Source organism: Phaseolus vulgaris, chromosome 10 (assembly GCF_000499845.2).
Source record: "Phaseolus vulgaris cultivar G19833 chromosome 10, P. vulgaris v2.0, whole genome shotgun sequence".
Lineage (NCBI taxonomy): Eukaryota > Viridiplantae > Streptophyta > Magnoliopsida > Fabales > Fabaceae > Phaseolus > Phaseolus vulgaris.
Genome location: NC_023750.2, coordinates 21,052,061 through 21,071,927, shown reverse-complemented (window position 1 = coordinate 21,071,927; position 19,867 = coordinate 21,052,061). Strand labels below are relative to the sequence as shown.

Here is a 19,867-nt window from a genome sequence, read left to right as displayed (position 1 = left end):
CGAAGGATTCTAACACAAACACTATGAAAGTTATGGAGGATGAGATAGAGCAATTGAAGGTGGATGTTTTTGAAGCCCAAAACTTTATTTTGGAGCAACATAAGTTAGGCTTTGTGAAAGCTCTGGAACAGGCGAAGTATTTTTATAAGATTCCCATTGATGAAGGAAATTTTGATGTTAAGAAAGATTTCTATAATGGTGAATTAATGCCTGTTAACGAAATTCCTGAAGATGATACTGGAACTGTTGATGCCGAGAGCTAGATGGATATGTGCTCTCATTTTTGTTTATAGCTCTCGGTTTACTTAACGAAAATCGAATGTTTTGGAATGCTATGATGTCTGATCAGTGTATGGATATTTGCATTCTTAATGTAATCCCTTTTTGGAATTTTATCGTTTATAAAGTTTATTGCTTTCTTTTAATTCGAGTCATTTTTTGTTATTATTAGATATTAGTTTATACCTCTCGGCCTAACCTCTTTTGATTGGAATACTTAATGTTACTTTTTGGTTATCATTAAATATTATCATAAACTTCTCGGCTTTGACTTCTCAGTTATGTGATTTGAATGATTAATTTTGTTTTTCGGTTACAAGTAAATGTTATCACAGACCTTTCGGTCCTAACCTTTCGGTCCTAACCTCTCGGTCCTAACCTCACTATGTTAATCTTTCAGTCACCGAATTTAAATGCTTTAAATGCCATCTTTCGGTTACAAATCCTTAGCTAGACCTCTCGGTTTCTAAAGCCTTGAAGCAATAAGACTGCCTAATGGCGGTTGATTTCTTGGACTTGGTATTGAAATGCCTAATGTTGGATCAGACTTCTCGATTTTTATTTTAAAGTATGCAAAATGGAGGATATCGTAACACTTTGTTTGGAAGGGTTTTTTGGTATTTATTGATTCGGAAAGATTGAACCGAATACTCTCAAAAAGGTACAAAGTCTTCTTCAAGCTCTGTTTCCGTTTCTGATGAATTTACAGAATTTTCAGACACGAGTAATGGGGCTACCAGGAAAGTGATTGTGATGAATGAGGATATTCATTCAATTGTTTCATCTGCCATCATTTCTGTTGTGAAGAATAAAGCTAGTAGTGATATGAGTTCAAGTGAAGAAGGTATAGATCTTGAAGTTGAAGAAAGAGTTGATTGAATCCAGCAAGAGTCTTGAATTCGCTCTCGAGGCCAATTTATTATTGACCACTCAAATCAAAGAGTTGTCGGTTGAATATGAAAGTGCAAAAGAATCATTGAAGGATGAGATTGCTAGGTTATCTGCCAAAATGTTGGAATTTCAAAGTGAAAATCAAAGATTAAAGGAAGACTTGTTTAATTTCTCTGCGACTAAGCAAGTTGATGCCGAAAAGATTCATCATTTAGATCTTGAGATTAGTGAAGTGAAGAAAAACTTATCCAAAGCTGAGAGCTTTATAGTTGAACAACATGAATTGGATCTCTCAAAAGCTCTTCAACAAGCCAAATACTTTTACAATATTCCCATAGATAAAGAAAACTTTGATGTTGGGAAAGATTGTCACAATGGTGAGCTTATCTTAGTTGAAGACATTCCTTATGATGAAATGTCGGAACAAGAGATTGCACACGGCGATGATCATATTAATGTTGAAGAATGATTTAGCTATAACTTCTTATTTTTTGCAATGGCTCCCGGTTACTGATTGTTGAATTTTGATGTATTTTGACTTGGCCTCTTGTTGCCATATTAGTTAAAGGCTTATCAACCTTTCAGTCTTTCTTTCGACCAACCTTTCGGTCTATAACTTGTTGAAAAGAAATAAAATATTGGATGAAAGCTTACCAACCTTTCAGTGTTTCTTTCGGCCTATAACTTATTGAAACTTGATAACATAATTTTTGAAGGCGTTTACCTTTCGGATTTCCTTTCGGCTAACCTTTCGGCCTATAACTTTGTTGAAAATTGATAACATAATTTTTTTGAAGACGTGTTTACCTTTCAAATTTCCTTTCGACCAACCTTTCAGTCTATAACTTGTTGATTTCCTTTCAGCCAACCTTTTGGACTATAACTTGTTGAAAATTGATAACATAATTTTTTAAAGACGTGTTTACCTTTCGAATTTCCTTTCGACCAACCTTTCGGCCTATAACTTGTTGAAAATTGATATCATAATATTTGAAGTCGTGTTTACCTTTCGAATTTCCTTTCGGCCAACCTTTCGGCCTATAACTTGTTGAAAATTGATAACATAATTTTTTGAAGGCGTTTACCTTTCGAATTTCCTTTCGGCTAACCTTTCGACTTATAACTTTCGGATTTCCTTTCGGCTAACCCTTTGGCTAATCTTTCGGCCTATAACTTTGTTGAAAATTGATAACATAATTTTTTTGAAGACGTGTTTACCTTTCGAATTTCCTTTCGGCCAACCTTTCAGCCTATAACTTGTTGATTTCCTTTCGGACTATAACTTGTTGAAAATTGATAACTTAATTTTTTGAAGACGTGTTTACCTTTCGAATTTCCTTTCGGCCAACCTTTCGGCCTATAACTTGTTGAAAATTGACAACATAATATTTGAAGTCGTGTTTACCTTTCGGATTTCCTTTCGGCCAACCTTTCGGCCTATAACTTGTTGAAAATTGATAACATAAATTTTTGAAGGCGTTTACCTTTCGGGTTTCCTTTTGGCTAACCTTTCGGCTTATAACTTTCGGATTTCCTTTCGGTTAACCCTTTGGCTAACCTTTCGGCCTATAACTTTGTTGAAAATTGATAACATAATTTTTTTGAAGACGTGTTTACCTTTCTAATTTCCTTTCAGCCTATAACTTGTTGATTTCCTTTCGGCCAACCTTTCGGACTATTACTTGTTGAAAATTGATAACATAATTTTTTGAAGATGTGTTTACCTTTCGAATTTCCTTTCGGCCAACCTTTCGGCCTATAACTTGTTGAAAATTGATAACATAATATTTGAAGTCGTTTTTTGGATTTCCTTTCGGCCAACCTTTCGGCCTATAACTTGTTGAAAATTCATAACATAATTTTTTGAAGACGTGTTTACCTTTCGGGTTTACTTTCGGCTAACCTTTCGGTTTCTTAAATAAGAACTCCGTTGATTGAGATTTGATTTGAATGAAACACACTTGAGAGAGGGATTTCACCTGGAGTGAAAGCATCTTAATCCGAGAGGCTTGAAGTATGAGATACACTCTCGGGAGGGATTTCACCTGGAGTGAAAGCATCCGGGACCGAGAGGTTTGAAGAACAAGATACACTCTCGGGAGGGATTTCACCTGAAATGAAAGCATCCTGGACCGAAAGGTTTGAAGTACCGTATACACTCCCGGGAGGGATTTCACCTAGAGTGAAAGCATCCTAAACCGAGAGGTTTGAAGTATTTGATACACTCTCGGGAGGGATTTCAATTGGAGTGAAAGCATCCGAGACCGAGAGGTTTGAAGAACAAGATACACTCTCGGGAGGGATTTCACCTTAAATGAAAGCATCCTGGACCGAAAGGTTTGAAGTACCGTATACACTCTCGGGAGGGATTTCACCTAGAGTGAAAGCATCCTGAACCGAGAGGTTTGAAGTACGAGATACACTCTCGAGAGGGATTTCACTTGGAGTGAAAGCATCCGGGACCGAGAGGTTTGAAGAACAAGATACACTCTCGGGAGGGATTTCACTTGAAATGAAAGCATCCTGGACCGAAAGGTTTGAAGTACCGTATACACTCTCGGGAGGGATTTCACCTAGAGTGAAAGCATCCTGAATCGAGAAGTTTGAAGAACAAGATACACTCTCGGGAGGGATTTCACCTGAAATGAAAGCATCCTGGATCGAGAGGTTTGAAGTATGCGAAGCATTGAGGAATTTAACAGTTTGACTTTTCATATGAATAACTTCTTCATTAAGTGTTTCAATCTTGAATAAGACTTTCTTTATACATGAAAAATCATCCTTGACCGAAAGGTTTTACATACAATGATGAGTGTTTAACTGCCTTGGACTTTGTCTGCTCCCTATCCCTCCATCTCTAATAAAGCGTTTCAACTGGCCAACTTGAATCAATTCTTCAATTCTATCTTTCAAAGCTACACATTCTTCTGTATGACGACCATGATTCTTGTGGTATTGGCAATGTTTACTCTGATATGCTCTTTTTGAAGTTCTTTCCTTCCTTGGTGGTGGGATTATCTTTACTGCCATTGCTTATTGTAAGATTCTTGCTCCATTACTACTCAACGGTGTATATTGTTGAAACTTTCGGCTACGAAATTATTCTCTTCCTTTTCTAAACGAATGTCCTCCTTCTTTTTCACTTATCTTCTTATCATTTCCATCCGCCCTCAAAATTCTCTCAACTCTTCCATCTACATAAACTTTGATGCACGTTGTCTTAACTCATTAAGATTGGTTGCCGGTTTTTTGCAAAGATTGTCGACAAATGGTCCCGGTTTCAGTGTTGTAATCATATGATGCATTGTGACTTTTGGGCTGAGATTGCAGATACTTAGTGCTACCTTTCCAAAGCGCTCCATAAATGTTCTTAGGGATTCTCCCTTTTCTTGCCTTATATTCACTAAGGCAATTAATGTCAGATGATGTGGTCGGCTTGTAGCAAAATGAGCTCCAAACTTTTTTACCAAAGCGTTGAAACAATCAATGGATAACGGTGGCAACCGAGTAAACCAAATCAGAGCCCCTCCCTTCAAAGTTGCTGGGAATACTCGGCATAAAATGGCATCATTCCACGTATACAAACTTATCTGCGTTGTGTATACTGCAATGTGTTCATCAGGATTTGTACCTCTATCATATTTCTCCATGGTAAAATTCTTCCAATTTTCGGGCAGTGGGGTTTCTATAATGGCTTCGGAAAATGGATGCCTCCTAACAGATATTCCGACAAAGATACCAGAAGTCTCTGGTATTCTCTTCCTTGTAGTTTCAAATCGTTCCTCATTATGTACCCTTTGGTGGATATGTGTTCTTGGTTGAATAGTTTCAAATGATGTGTTTAAAATCGTCTCTTCATTCAACTTCCTCTTCATGTACGCATTCTTCGCCCTTAACATACTTAACTCCTCTTCATTGCTTTTCTTTAGTATTTCAAACTCTCTTTGTAACTGCATGAGCATAGCCATTGACATGGAATTTTGATTATCTCTTTGCTCCCCAGACTGCTCTCCACCTTGTTCTTCTCTTTGATTCATCTTGTCTTCAACCTTTTTCAGCTACTTCTCGGCCCCACGGTGGGCGCCAAAATGTTCTTACAACAAGGACCGAGAACACTCAAATAAGTTGACAAGATTAACTTCTTCCACTGATCTTCTGGTTTTGAGCTTTCGACTCCTCTCCAGGTTCGGGTTTTGGGATGCTCCTCAGGCTGGACTCTCTCGGCTTCTCCTCAAGCTGGACTCTCTCGGCTTCTCCTCGAGTTGGGCTCTCGGCTTCTTCTCGGGTTGGGCTCTCGGCTTCTTCTCGAGTTGGGCTCTCGGCTTCTTCTTGGGTTGGGCTCTCGGCTTCTTCTCGGGTTGGGCTTTCGGCTTCTTCTCCTCACGGGTGGGTGTGTGTACCTGCAAGGCGCTCCAATGCCAAAGTCAGATATAGTTTTATGGTCATCAGATAAATTGTATCTTACTTACATCTTGGGTTGAACCTCTATTTATAAGGCTCTCTTATTGGGCTTAAAAGTTACCTGGGTTTTTTCTTTTTGCACCTAACATTTTGAAAATACACACCTGTATATTTGGGCTCATCTTATGGGCTTTGCTATAATAACTAATTTAATTTTACTTACTTACCTTTTATATTTAACCTTTTGGCCGAGACTTTCAGTACAACCTTTCGGTTGACCTTTCGACCTAGACAGTACATATAATAATATCTATTAACCAATTAACGATAATAAAAAATAAATGATTAAATGGATGTAAAATCTTAAATTTCAAATTGGGAAACAATTAAGGTTATCAATCCAAATTTCTTTTAATCAAGACAAGATATGAAATGTTGATATTTTTAAACTTTCTTAAATAAAATAAAATTGTTACAAAATAATAAAAATCAAATTGGAAAGACTCTACATAGACTAACTTTATTAAGTAAATGACAAGAATTATTCTTTATAATTGCTTTTTTATTTTCACATATAACAAGACTTTTTCAACTTCAATAATCCAAATCTTTTATATAATAATATCTATTAACCAACCTTAATTAAAAATTTCTTGATAACAACATAATCAAATATTTATGAGTCAACTAAAATTAACGATAATAAAAAATAAATGATTAAATGGATGTAAAATCTTAAATTTCAAATTGGGAAACAATTAAGGTTATCAATCCAAAGTTCTTTTAATCAAGACAAAATAAATAATAAAAATAGAAATTTTTAAAAATTATTTTATTTGTTAAAATTAAATTTATTGTTAAATAAGTTTAAAACCGTAATTACAAAATTAAGAATAAAAAAATCCGACCTGCCGGATTCGAACAAGCAACTTAAGGATCAACTGTTGAAACCAACTACAGTCCTCCGCTCTACCAACTGAGCTAAGGTCAGTTTATATTAATTATCTGAGTTAAGGATAATTATTCTCTAAATTAAACTTAAGACACTATTAAATGCTTATAATAAGTTTTTTTGTGTGTTTATTTTTAAATAAAGTATGTTTCTTATGCTGTGAAATTTTAGCCTTAATTTGATAGTATATTTGATACTTTAATTTGATAATATATTAACTAAGTATTAAAATATGATAATAAAAGTTTTATAATTCCAATATTAAAACTTATTATTAACATTTTAGCTGAGTAAATAATTAACACTGAAGAATACTAACTATGGTTATAATAAGGGGAAAAGACACATATTAAGTCAATTATTCTATATTAATTTTTAAATTTTTTAAATATAGAAAAATTATTGATTCTTTTTTATATTACTTACAGTTTTAGTATAATATAATTATTAATTATAATTCTCATCCCTATTCCAAAGCAAAATTGGTAGAATTAAAGAATTCCCATAAAAGCTAATACCATAAAGCCTTTACACATTCATCATAAAATTTAGGTTTAAAGGCAACTCTCTATTTTGTTGGATCCACGATCTCATTATTTTAAAAAGTAGTTTTGCTTTAATTTATTACTTTTTGTTTAATTTTGGTTCAATCCAATCCTTTGTCCAACATTTTCATTGAAGGTATCATTATAAATTATTTAATTAATTTTAAAATTTAAAAAAAAATAAATAAATAAATAAAGAGATTAAATCTAGACCAAAATTATGTTTTTTTTTAAAATAGGAAAACTAATTTGTCTATTTTATATTAAAGGAACTACAAATTTTGGTTAAATAAATAGAGAAACTAAAATTATAATTTTGGATTTTTTTTTAAGTTTGAAAAGAAAACTACTCAAAGTCTGGTATTCTCTCTTCCTCAAAGTTTAATTTATTAACAAGGTTGTCTTTGATGTTTATGATTATCAACTCTCGAAGAATCACAAAATCCATAAATTTTTCTTTACATAAATAAATTATTTCTTAAACTTGTGTAATCATATATGTAATAGTATGACCGGACGACCCATCGAGTTGGTCAACACTCGGACCGGGTTATCACTTAAACCATGGTGAGAAGGTCATGTGACGATACGTGACCGACCGACTCTTGGCGTTGAGTCAAAGGTTGATCAAGTCAGCATGGTTAATCCATAGTTAAGGGTTGCTTAGCGCAACCTAAGCAACCCTAAACACGAACCAATTTCCTAATCCGGTCCACCATTGAATGCCCATTAAGGTGATATAAATAGCACGCATTTCAAAGAGAAAGATACGTCATTATCTATAGTACTTTGACACCCAAGTGCTAACACCCTGACTGACTTGAGTGTTGAAATGTCTTCTGCAGGTATCATCCCCGCCTGTGGAGTTAAACGACCGAGAGGAGGAAGGTGGAACAGAAAGCTTGAAACATCGTAGACCGACCAAAGGTGAAAGTGGGAGCAACGTTCTCTAGGTCCCAAACCCATTCGAGAACAATATCATCATTGTTCAAGTCCGAAAAATTTAACAAGGTATTCCCAATAGTTTGAGGTATAATTTTTTTTAGTGAAACTAATAAAAAAACAAAAAAAAATTGAAAAAAACTTCATTAAAACTATTCTACAATATAATTATTTATAATAATAAAATTTAATTTTAAAATCACTTAAATTAAATTAAAAAATTAAATAGCATAAAAAACTGTAAAATAGTCTATTTCCTCCGTTAGAATATTTGTCATCAACAAAACTAGAATACTTCACACCAATAACACAATTATCAAAACTCTAAAATGACTAAATCATTAACATAAAAAGTAAAACATGTTTAAATTTTATTAATAATATATTATTTTTTAAAATATTTTTTACTAAAAATGTTTACCTTGTAAACTAAACCGAAAAATATAAGATAATTTTCAACTATTTTTATAATTAAATATATTTCATATTTTTTTAGTTTTTGTCATAAGGTCTAAAAATTTATAATATATAATAATGTTAAATATTCACTCAATATATTAATATATTTTATTTTCTCATTAATAACTTTAGTTAAACATTTTAATCTCTCTAACTTTTAATAAGAGTGACAAAATGGTTTTAACGCATGGATCATTTATCAATCCATCAAAATTTGTAGAGTTGAGTTGGTATTTTTAACTTTTTAATACATTTTAATTTGTATTATTTTTTTATATTATATTATTTGAAGGATATGAACATGTAAGAGAATTGTATTTTAAATTAATACTTATAATTAACTTTTAATTTTAATTACAATAACATATAAAAGTTATTTTGATTGATTTAATAAGTTAAAAAGTTCATACTGTCTTCTTTTAACGAGAATCAACAGCTAACTGAACCGAACCAAAATGAAATTTATTAACTTTTTTGTCACTCTAAATTATTTTTTCTTAAAAATATAATACTTTTAGAAGTAAAAATATACGTACATGTAATAACATTATATACATTTTCGAGCTAATTCTCTATCTCTTTCTTTATTCACAAAGTGAGTCTCGTTTTCTATTTATTTTGTTAGTTATTACAAAAGAAAAATCCAAAATGTAAGGAAACAAATCAACGACCAAGTGAGTTAACCATGTTAGACCAATCAACTATAGTTCTCCGGGGAGCTAAGGATCATTTTATTCTCCGTATTAAAAAACTATTTTCTATATAATTTTTTAATGAAATTTTAGCTAAGGTTAGCGTAATGTAGATACCATCTTATTTTATTTATTTATTTATAATGTAATTAATATCATGTTAAATATATATATATAAGTTAAATTTATATACGTGATTAATTTTTGTACCATTATATAAAAAAATGTTTTATTTAGCAACTTTCTTTTCTATGTCATCTTTTAATTCATCAAATTTACTCTTTAATAAATAAACATTTATTTAGTAAAAAATAAAATAAAATATTTTGTATTTATGTTTACAACAACTAAATAATTATTTTGAATTAATTACTTATTTATTTTTTATTCCGTATTTTATTGTTTTATCGGTCAAATGGTACAATTAAATTAATATTACCAAAACAAAAATAAAATCCGACCTGCCGGATTCGAACCAGCGACCTAAGGATGTCTATTTTGAACAACTACAGTCCTCCGCTCTACCAACTGAGCTAAGGTCGGTTTTGATTTGATTTCTCTAAATATTTTAATTATAGGAAATATTACTTTGGTAGTATTTTAAATAAAATATATAAATTGGTTAACTATCACAACTAAAATTGAGGACTAAAATATGTTTTTTATACCAAAAGTTTTGGTAACTTTCATATTTAGTACAACATAAAAGATTGATACAATAGAATTAAATAAGTGTGAGTTATTAACCGTTCTTGTTAAGTGAGCTCTTAAATATATAGGTAGAATTTTTAATATGGATAATTATGGTGATATGTTTTTGATCGGTTTTGACAACTTCTGTTTAGTGTATCAATTTTCATGATTTTTGTTTTTAGTACATTAGTTACATCACATTTTGATCAATCAATAATTATGATTACTAAATAATGATGTTATGTTTTAATTTAATAACAATTTATATTTTTATTTGGCGTTTAAAAAATACTTTCATTTATATCTTATTTTTACCATTATGTTCAATTTTGTAGGTGATTTTAAAACATTTTTAGACTTTTTTTCCTCCTTAAATTCTATTTGCTTATGTTTTGTATAATGTGGGGATCTGTACAGTGTCAGGATAATAATGTATTGGGGAGGACCAGATAAAAAAAAAGAGGAAGCAAAATTTAAAAAATTATTTTAGAGACTGAATGTAAAATTTCTAAATTTTCCAGCAACAATTTTAATACCTAATTTTATTATTTTTAGTTATAAATTATTTTCTGTCGGTTTGATCTCTTAAAAAATGTTTAGATAAAAATAAAAAATATGGGAATTCTTATTTAATAAAAATAAAAAGTGAAATATTAAATGAAAATAAAAGTAAAATATTTAACAGCACTATTTATATTAAATAATATATCTAAAAATAATTTTATTATGTTAAAATTTGAAATATTTTATTATTATCTTTTAGCTTAATTAATATTTTTAAGAATTAAACTAATTAATAATTAATGATAAGAACTAAAAAATGTCAAAAATTTAATACTAGCAAAATTTTCACATAAACTAAAACTAAATAGAATCATATTTGCTATGCATGACCCTTTCTTTTCTTTTCTTTTCTTTTTTTCATTTTTATCTTCTCTCTTTGATTTTAAAGTTTGTTTTTCTTTATTTTTCTAATAAGTTTTACCATATAGAAAGCGATAAAGGATATAACACTTCTAGTTGATTATAATCAATGAGTAGTTTTTTTAAAAATCTTTTATCTTTAATTTTATGATGTGTAATGGTATAAAATAACATAATAGAAAAAGAAATTGTCTTGTAATTAAAACTCTGTAAAGTATTATTGATTATGGTCGAAACATAGATATTTGTATATGAGAAAAATAAAAAGAAAAACGTAAAGAGAAGGAGGTCAACAAATACATTGATTTATATTAAGCTAGCCAGGCTGCAATGTTGGGCCAACTTCTTTTTATTCTGGTAATGCATTTTGTTTTGAACCCACCCCAGGGCACCGCTCAAGTGTTTAAGGGTGCAGTTTCTGGTTTTATTGGGTAGCTACAAATATGTGTGCATTAATATTTTATTTCTGCTGCATTTTCCGCTTTAAACAAATTATTTAGCTGCAGTATTTATTTGTTGGGAAAAGGACTGTTTTGGGTAAAGATAAAAAGCATGCATTTGTACCCTAAAATAATATTTCTCTCCCCTTCTTTTATTTTTTATTTAAAAGAAAAAGAAAAAAGAAATATGTCTATGTCTTCCTTGATGTTAGAGCGTTGGAACTTTAGCTCACCTTCGTCACCAAAGAATATAAGTACATTCGTGTGATCAGGTACAGACCAGTATTTTTTTAGGAATTTTTTAGCAAAAAATCCCTATTCCTATTTGTAACCAAGATTATTTCATTAGACGGAACATTCATAAGTGACTCCTATAAAGTTCGGCTTATGTTATGGCCATTTCGTTGGAAAATGGTCAACTCGTCAGCTGTGGCTTTTTTCAATAGCGTTAACGAAATGGGTTTTCTTACCTTTTTTCAGTTCTCTTATAAAAAATTTAAGGGTCGATTCGTCAAAATCTAACCATCAACCAGCGAGCCCAGTATCTTAGAATTTTTTTTTCTGCTGGACTCCAAACCCTTATCCTTAAGTTGTTTGTCAATGGGAGAATTTATACCTAATGAGCAGGAAATTTGTGAGAAATTGGAGAAGCTTGACATCTATTAAAGTGTGAGTACCGAACCATGAATTTAAAGGCATATTGGTAGAGGAGAGCCCATGTTCCACTAAGGCCACTAGACAAAACAAACAGTCCCTATGGATGAGGGACTACATAACAAAATAGGGTGATGCTTGTAGTAAAAAGTAATGGACTCTAGAGTATAGTCCAAATTTTGGTAACCTAAAGCATCACTATATAAGGGAGGCTAGTTGCGTAAATAAAGGGAACATAAACTTTTACCCTAATATTTTTTTCTGAGTATTGGTTAATTTGGTAGTCATTGTAGCTTACTTTATCATTGGTGCTTTCATTGTCTTCCTCCATGCCTCCTAAGCAGATCTCCAAGGAATTGGAAGACCTCTTTCAGGCCATCCAGGACCGCCTCACATCCATTCAGTCTCTACTGGAGACTAATGAAGCTCGCCAGACCAATCTTGAGGCACAAAATGATTCCCTCCACTCTTCCCTCACCCTGTTACAGGACCAGGTTGCTACTTTCCCTCATATTCAATCATCACCTTTCACTAATTCACATGACCACACAACCTCCGTTTCCCCACCTCCCCCAACACTTAGCCAAACTGCAACTCACTTTTTTTGAAGGACCGGAACCCCTAGACTGGTTATTCCAAGCAGAATAGTACTTTAATTTTTATCATCCCCAGAAAATAGATTATCCATGGTTCCTTTTCACATGAAATGGGAAGCTCTTAGCTAGTTTAAATGGATGCCCCAAAATCATCTCATTACTGATTGGCCTTCCTTCACCCGTTCCTTGGAATTACATTTCGGTCCTTCCTCCTATACAAACCATCAAGCTGAACTTTTTAAACTACACCAACAAACCACAGTTACGGACTACCAAACCAGATTTGAGAAATTATGCAATTGTGTCCATGGGTTGAGTCCTGAAACCATCCTTAATTGTTTCATATCAGGTCTCAACCCTGAGATCAGGAGAGAACTTTCAATTTTGAACCCCTATTCCATCTCACAAGCTATTGGCCTAGCTAAGCTCATTGAAGACAAAGTCAAAGATTCCAAACCTCGACAAACCCGACCCCCTCCATACTCCACTGTTTTTAACCCCACCAACACTGCCACCAACCGTGCTCACACCACACCCAATACCCTCCCAATTAAACGCCTTACCCCCACCCAGATGCAAGAGCGTCGTGCTCTTGGCTTGTGTTATAACTGTGACGAGAAATTCCTTCCAGGCCACAAATGCTCCACTTCACGTTTTCTTTTACTTTTAAAGGATACAGAACCTATCACCGAAACCCTAGATGACCCTCCTGATCCCACCCACACAATAGACATGGTCCACTTTCACCTATCCCTCACACTCTTACAGGAAATTTTTTCCCTCAAACACTAAACTTCCAAGGCCTCATCCACAATTTACCAGTCACCCTCCTCCCTCTTCCCTGCTGTACCAATTACCCCAATCCATTCAAATGATTTTACGTAAACACCAATCAATATTCAAACCACCACATGGTCTTCCCCCACCACGCCCCTATGACCACCATATCCCCCTCTTACCCAACACTGGCCCGGTTAATGTGCGCCCATACCGTTACCCCCACTCTCACAAAAATACCATCACCCCAATTAATTGCAAAGATGTTGCAGGATGGGTTCATCAAACCCAGTAACAACCCATTTTCTTTCCCAGTACTACTCATCAAGAAGAAAGATGACACATGGCGCTTTTGTGTTGATTACAGAGCACTCAATGCAATCACTATACGTGAACGTTTCCCCATACCTACTATTGATGAATTGCTAGATGAACTGGGGTCTGCTACAATTTTTACCAAGATTGACTTATACTCAGGGTGCCACCAAGTTTGGCTCAACCCCAATGACACTCACAAGACAACTTTCAAAACCATGGATGGTCATTATGAATTCCTAGTTATGCCTTTTGGTTTAACTAATGCTCCCTCCACATTTCAGGCAGCCATGAATGATCTCCTACGACCTTCTTAGGCGGTTTGTTTTAGTTTTTTTTTATGACATTCTCATTTATAGCCCCACACTGCAGGATCATTTGACACATTTAGATATTATTATGAATTTGTTACAAACACAATTATTCTTTACTAAGCTTTCGAAAAGCAGTTTTGCTACCTCAACAGTTAGTTACTTGGGCCATATCATTTCCCCAATTGGAGTGCCCCCAGAACCAGAAAAAATAAAGGCAATCACAAATTGGTCACAGCCACGGTCACTCACGGCTTTACGCGCATTCCTCGACCTCACCGGATTCTACAGAAAATTTATTCGTAATTATGCCACTCTCGCCGCTCGCCAGTCACCCAATTGCCTTTTTCAGCAAAAAGATGTGCCCCCGTCTCCAAGCAACATCAGTGTATGTGAGAGAGATGTATGTCATCACAGAAGCCATAAAAAAATGGCGTCAGTACTTGTTCAGGAATCATTTCAAAATATACACAAAGCAAAAGAGCCTCAACACACTGCTCTCACAAACAATACAGACACCAGAACAACAAAATTGGACAGCAAAACTCCAAGGATATGATTTTCAAATAATATACAAACCTGGAAAAATAACGTTGTGGCTGATGCACTCTCCCGCCAGGAACCGCCAACTCTCTTAGTGTTGTTGGCCGTATCATCCCCGATCCCTACCATATTCAAAGAACTATAACAGTTCTTCACCACCACATAGGGCACCAATTTGTTACGATCGTTCACCAGCAACCAACCATTGCCCAATCAATTTTCCACCAGCCAAGGCCTACTCTTCTTTCGCAACCGGATCTTCCTTCCTCAAGTTCATGATTTCCGCAGGCGTATCATCAGTGAATTTCATGATTCCCCAACAGGGGGACATTCGGGTTTAAAACCCACACTGACAAAGGTAGTTGCCTCCTTCTACTGGCCAGGTTGGACAAGAGATACCAAGGAGTTCATACAACACTGCTCGGTGTGCCAGCAGAATAAGTACCTACCAAAAAAACCGCAAGGATTAATCCAGCCACTGCCTATACCCCATTAAGTATGGGAAGACATCTTTATGGATTTTATAACTCACCAGCATTTGCTGGCCATACTGTGATTTGGGTGATCTGTTGTCGCCTTTCCAAATACGCTCATTTCCTGGCTTTACCCACTCATTACACGGTCGAGAGCCTTGCACAACGCTTCTCCACCGAAATTTGTCGTTTACACGGTCTCCCCACTAGCATAGTGTCGAATCGAGACCCCATCTTCACTAGCACCTTCTGGCGCAACCTGTTCAAAGCCCAAAGAACAAAACTGCAATTCAGTTCATCGTACCACCCTCAAACCGATGGTCAAACAGAGGTTGTGAATAGGGGATTAGAAGCTTACCTCCGCTGTTTCACCAGTCACCACCCCCATTCCTGGTACAAATTCCTCCACCTCACAGAGCTATGGTACAACGCCTCCTACCATTCCTCCATTGGCACTTCTCCCTTCCATGCCTTATATGGACGGCCACCGCCCACCACCGTTGACATGCTCCCTTCACCGCGCACGGGAACCACGGTTTCGGAACTCCTACAAGAGCACACACTCGTCCTTCACCACTTGAAGTTGAACCTCCTCCGCACTCGCCAACGCATGCGGGCACAAGCGGACAACCACCGCTCAGATCGATCCTTTGCCGTCGGCGACTAGGTGTGGCTTCGTCTTCAAACACACCGGCAACACTCCGTCGAGCGGCGCCTATCACCCAAGCTCTCTCCCCGATTTTCTGGCCTGAATAGGATCGTGCGGCGCATAGGCACGGTGGCCTACGAACTCTAACTTCCGCTGTCATCACTTATACATCCAGTATTTCACATTTTGCTACTCCGATAGTTTAAAGGGCTACCTCCTGGAAGTGTTTCTAACTCAACAACTAACCCCACAACACTTTTAGATCCCCCACTTCTGCTAACCCTAACCCACCAAACCCTCTGATAGCACCGCATGCACTCTCCACTCCGCACACGCCACCTGGTCATGCAATTAAGAAGAAGCACGTGACGTTGTCCCCCGCGGCCGCTCCACTTTCCCCAATACCTAATCTCCAGAACCTTCCACGCACTGGGAACGCCCTCGAAAACTCTAATCGCGGCTCAAATTTCATAAGCCCAGACCTCGTCAATGGACCTTCAAACTTTGAGGACAAAGTTGAGTGTCCAACGGATGGCAATGTTAGAGGAGAGCCCAATGTTCCAGTAAAGCCCACTAGACAAAACAAACAACCTCTATGGATGACGGACTACATAACAAAATAGGGTGATGCTTGTAGTAAAAAGTAATGGGCTCCAGAGTATAGCCAAAATTTTGGTAACCTAAAGCATCACTATATAAGGGATGCTAGTTGCGTAAATAAAGGTAACATAAACTTTTACCCTAGTATCTTTTCCTGAGTATTGGTTAATAGTCAAATGGTTATTTCCAGGAAAGAGATGGCTCACTGGTTGAACAGCTTCCAGACCTCAAAGCCTACCCTCGAAGTTGGAGACGGAGTTGATCATAGGAAGGTCTAGCCTAATAATGTTCGAGTGGAGTCTAATGAAGCAGAGAGGACGACTTCCAATTCAAATTTCAAGAGGAAGAGGACAAAGACCACTACTGAGGCACACCTTCAACCTTCAACCAACTTGCACTCTGATGGGCATGGACTTGACATAGAGGTGATCATGATTGGGAACTGAAATCCTGAATCAAACCTGAAGGCAAGTCTTTAGGATCCTTCTTTTAGTGTTTTTAATCACAATAAGTCCCACAATCTGTTGGAGGGTGGCCAAGACTAAGGATTGGACCTTGGCTCAAATTTGTGGGAACGCCAAGGAGCATGCAAGCAGGGTCGTGACGTTGACGTGTTTAGCCAATCTCAGGGAAATAAGCTTATGGATATAGAGAGCAAGAAAGAAAAGCAGGTGTGCGACTTGTAACGCGAAGTAGAGCGGTTACAAGTTGTTCGTGGATGGTGGGTGTTTTCCTCTGACCTCTTTTGTCTCATTACTTCCTCGACCTCTATTGAGAACCTACTGAGACACGAATCTCCGTTAAGGACTTGACCTTGCATTGAAGGAGGAACTCACTGAAGGGGTTGGCACAAAGTCCTTTAACAAAGATGGTTATAAACATCTCATCGTTCGATTATTGAATTTGTATCGAAGCTTTGCAAAAGTGATTCATGTAACTTTTAAGTGACTCATCTTCCTTTATATTGATATAAAAAAGGTTGAGGATCAACATTGGTTTGGTTTTGTTGGCGGCGAACTACTAATAAACATTTGGGCGAAGGTGTGGAATAAGTTTATGGTCCCGTCAGGAATCCTGTTGAGCCATTGTATGGCAGTTCCGATGAATGTCCCCATGAACATCTTGCACAAGACCGATTCTGATCCCCCTAATATGAGTATCTGGGCACGAAACACCTTCAAATGCGCCTCTGAATCCCAAAAAAGGAGTAATCTCCGGCACCATGTCATAGGGGGAATTGGTTTGTCCATTATCGCCTTTGTGAACAATTGCGGGTCCAAGTGCAGGTTGGCTAGACGTCGCTTATTCTCACAATTGCTTACTTTCGTCTTAGGTCTTCTCCACTTGTCGTTTGGTTTCAGTGTTTTCTCGATAAAGCTATTTAATGGTTCCTAGAATCTATCACAAGGTTTTATTTGGCTTGTCGTTTGATGAAGGCTGGGTTTGTGGTTGTGGGTTGTTCATGCCGATAGTCATTGTGAATTTCTTATGGGATCGGGGAAAGATTATTCGTTCGTCACTAAAGAATATTAGTACACTCGTGTGACCAAATACAAATGAGTGTTTTTATAGGGTTTTTTTAGCAAAAAGTTCCTACTCCTTTTTTCTTTCTCTTATTTGTACCCAAAATTGCCTCCTCAGGTACACAGTCTCCCAAGCTCGAACCTAATAAGCTAAGAGACTTGCGATTGTCTTTGGAAAAACAAAAATGATTTTTTTTACACCCATCCTCCACCCTACACCTTAATAAATATTAATATTTTAATCATTTATATTTTTTTTTAATTTTAAAAATTATTTTAACATTTTACATTTTGTTTATATTTTTATAAAAGATTTTTTTTTTAATTTTTTATTATAAATATTAATATTTTATTGTAGATGTAAGGTGGAGTAAAGTGTCAAAATATCATCATCCTTGGAAAAACCTACAGTCCAAATACCCCTATATGTTAGATACCTCGCCATGAAACCAAGCGGACTAGGACGGGACAAAAGCTTAAAAGAAAAATTAAAGACAAGATTTCAGTGCATGTGTTCGGGTATGCATAGGAATATTCACCTTTTCTCTTACTTCCACTTTACAATTCCTAATAAAATATTATTTAACTAATGATAATAAATATAAATAAAATTTATAATAAAATTATAATATATTTAATTGTCAAATGAAAGTGTAAAAAAATATTGGTGTTAAAAGTATTGTAACTTTTTTTAATTCGTGGGCTCAAAATGTTGGCAATAATTTTCATGGAAAAATCCTATGGATGAAACATTTTAATCTTTTATGTTTTGTTTGGATTAGGAAGTAGATGTGTGGAAATTTGAATGAGTGAATTTGAAATAATTTGAGAGAAAAATGTGAAGAAAATAAGGTTGTTTGGATTAACGTATATAGAGTGAATTTGTGAGAACAATTTATTAAAATTAGTTAATGATGTGATAATTTTGAGAAAACTTTTAACTTTTTTAAAATATTTAAAATTAAGTTTACAAATTTACCATCGTCTTTAAAAATATTTGAAATATGAAGTATTTTAAAATATTCATACGACTTATAAACTCATTAATGCATGGGATGATCAATTTTCAACTATACTTTTTTCATTTATCGATTAGTGTTGCACTGTAAAATAACAAAATAACGTTAATCGATTATCTAGTGCGTTGTGGTGTATGTGAGAGAAAAAGAAAAAAACAATTCACTCCCGCTTTTCCCTCTCTCTAATCAGCGCACTCACTTGGATCCAAATAGTTGTGTCACTCGCTCTTCCATCCGCTTAAAGACTGTTTCTTCCTGCACCTCCATATCTTCTTCTGGCACCTCCATACACAACATGAAAATACATTTTTATCCTTCTTGTGCCACCCCCATAGAATAACTTCTGGATTATGTAATCCGGAAACGCATTTGAAAAAAGACTTCCGGATTACATAATCCGAAAGTTAAAAAAAACTTCTGGATTATGTAATCCGAAAAGTAATCATGCATCTGAAAAAAAGACTTCCGGATTATATAATCCGGAAGCTAATTACAAATTTGAAAAATGACTTCCAGATTATGTAATCCAGAATATTACAGAGGGACATTTTTGGAAATACAAAAATCTATGTAGGTGAAAGAAGAAGGTATGGAGGTGCAGGAAGAAGCAGCCCCGCTTAAATAGCGTCACAACCGAAAAAAAACAGAGGCTTAAAGAAAAGAGATTTTGGACCCTACAATTACTTCCTACACCTATCAATTTAAACATGCACCCTTTTTTTGAAATTACAAAATTGCCCTCAAATAAAAGGGAAGTGCAGATGAAAATATACTTAAGAAACATCTTTTCTAGAACACGTTTCCAGATTTGGAATTCCATATATTTTTCTAAATTCTGGAAATCCTTTTATGGAACACGTTTTCGGATTTTGTGTTTTTGTCTGGAGTCTATTTTTTGTATTCTAATTTTGTATTGCTTTTTTAGAATGTGATTTTTATTTTTGAATTCTATTCTAAAATTTCATTTTCATAACATAATAATCTATTCTGCATTTGCTTTTAAGAATGTATTTTTTGAATTTTGGATTTTTAATTTTGGAATGAAGAGTAGTTTTGGAAATTTCATACAGGTCACAATTTGTAAGGTGCAGGAAGATTTTGCCTTTGGGCACAATCACTTGACCCAACATTTTTCATTATTGGCAGCCTGCTTTTCTATATATATAATTTTTAGGCAATTGCTTCCTAC

General features: G+C 34.9%; 1 long non-coding RNA gene and 1 other non-coding gene across 2 annotated transcripts; both read right to left on the bottom strand.

Annotated features, from left to right (window-relative positions):
- Positions 1–9,616: 9,616 nt before the first annotated feature.
- On the bottom strand, positions 9,617–9,704 carry TRNAY-GUA (transfer RNA tyrosine (anticodon GUA)). Its single transcript is given in 2 exon segments — positions 9,617–9,652; positions 9,668–9,704. It is a non-coding gene; the product is annotated as a tRNA-Tyr (tRNA).
- Positions 9,705–13,934: 4,230 nt separating this feature from the next.
- Positions 13,935–16,008, bottom strand: LOC137819393 (uncharacterized). The gene is made up of 3 exons (XR_011082282.1): positions 15,246–16,008; positions 14,947–15,146; positions 13,935–14,859 (listed from the first exon to the last, which is right to left on the bottom strand). It is a non-coding gene; the product is annotated as an uncharacterized lncRNA (long non-coding RNA).
- Between the last annotated feature and the right edge of the window lie 3,859 nt (positions 16,009–19,867).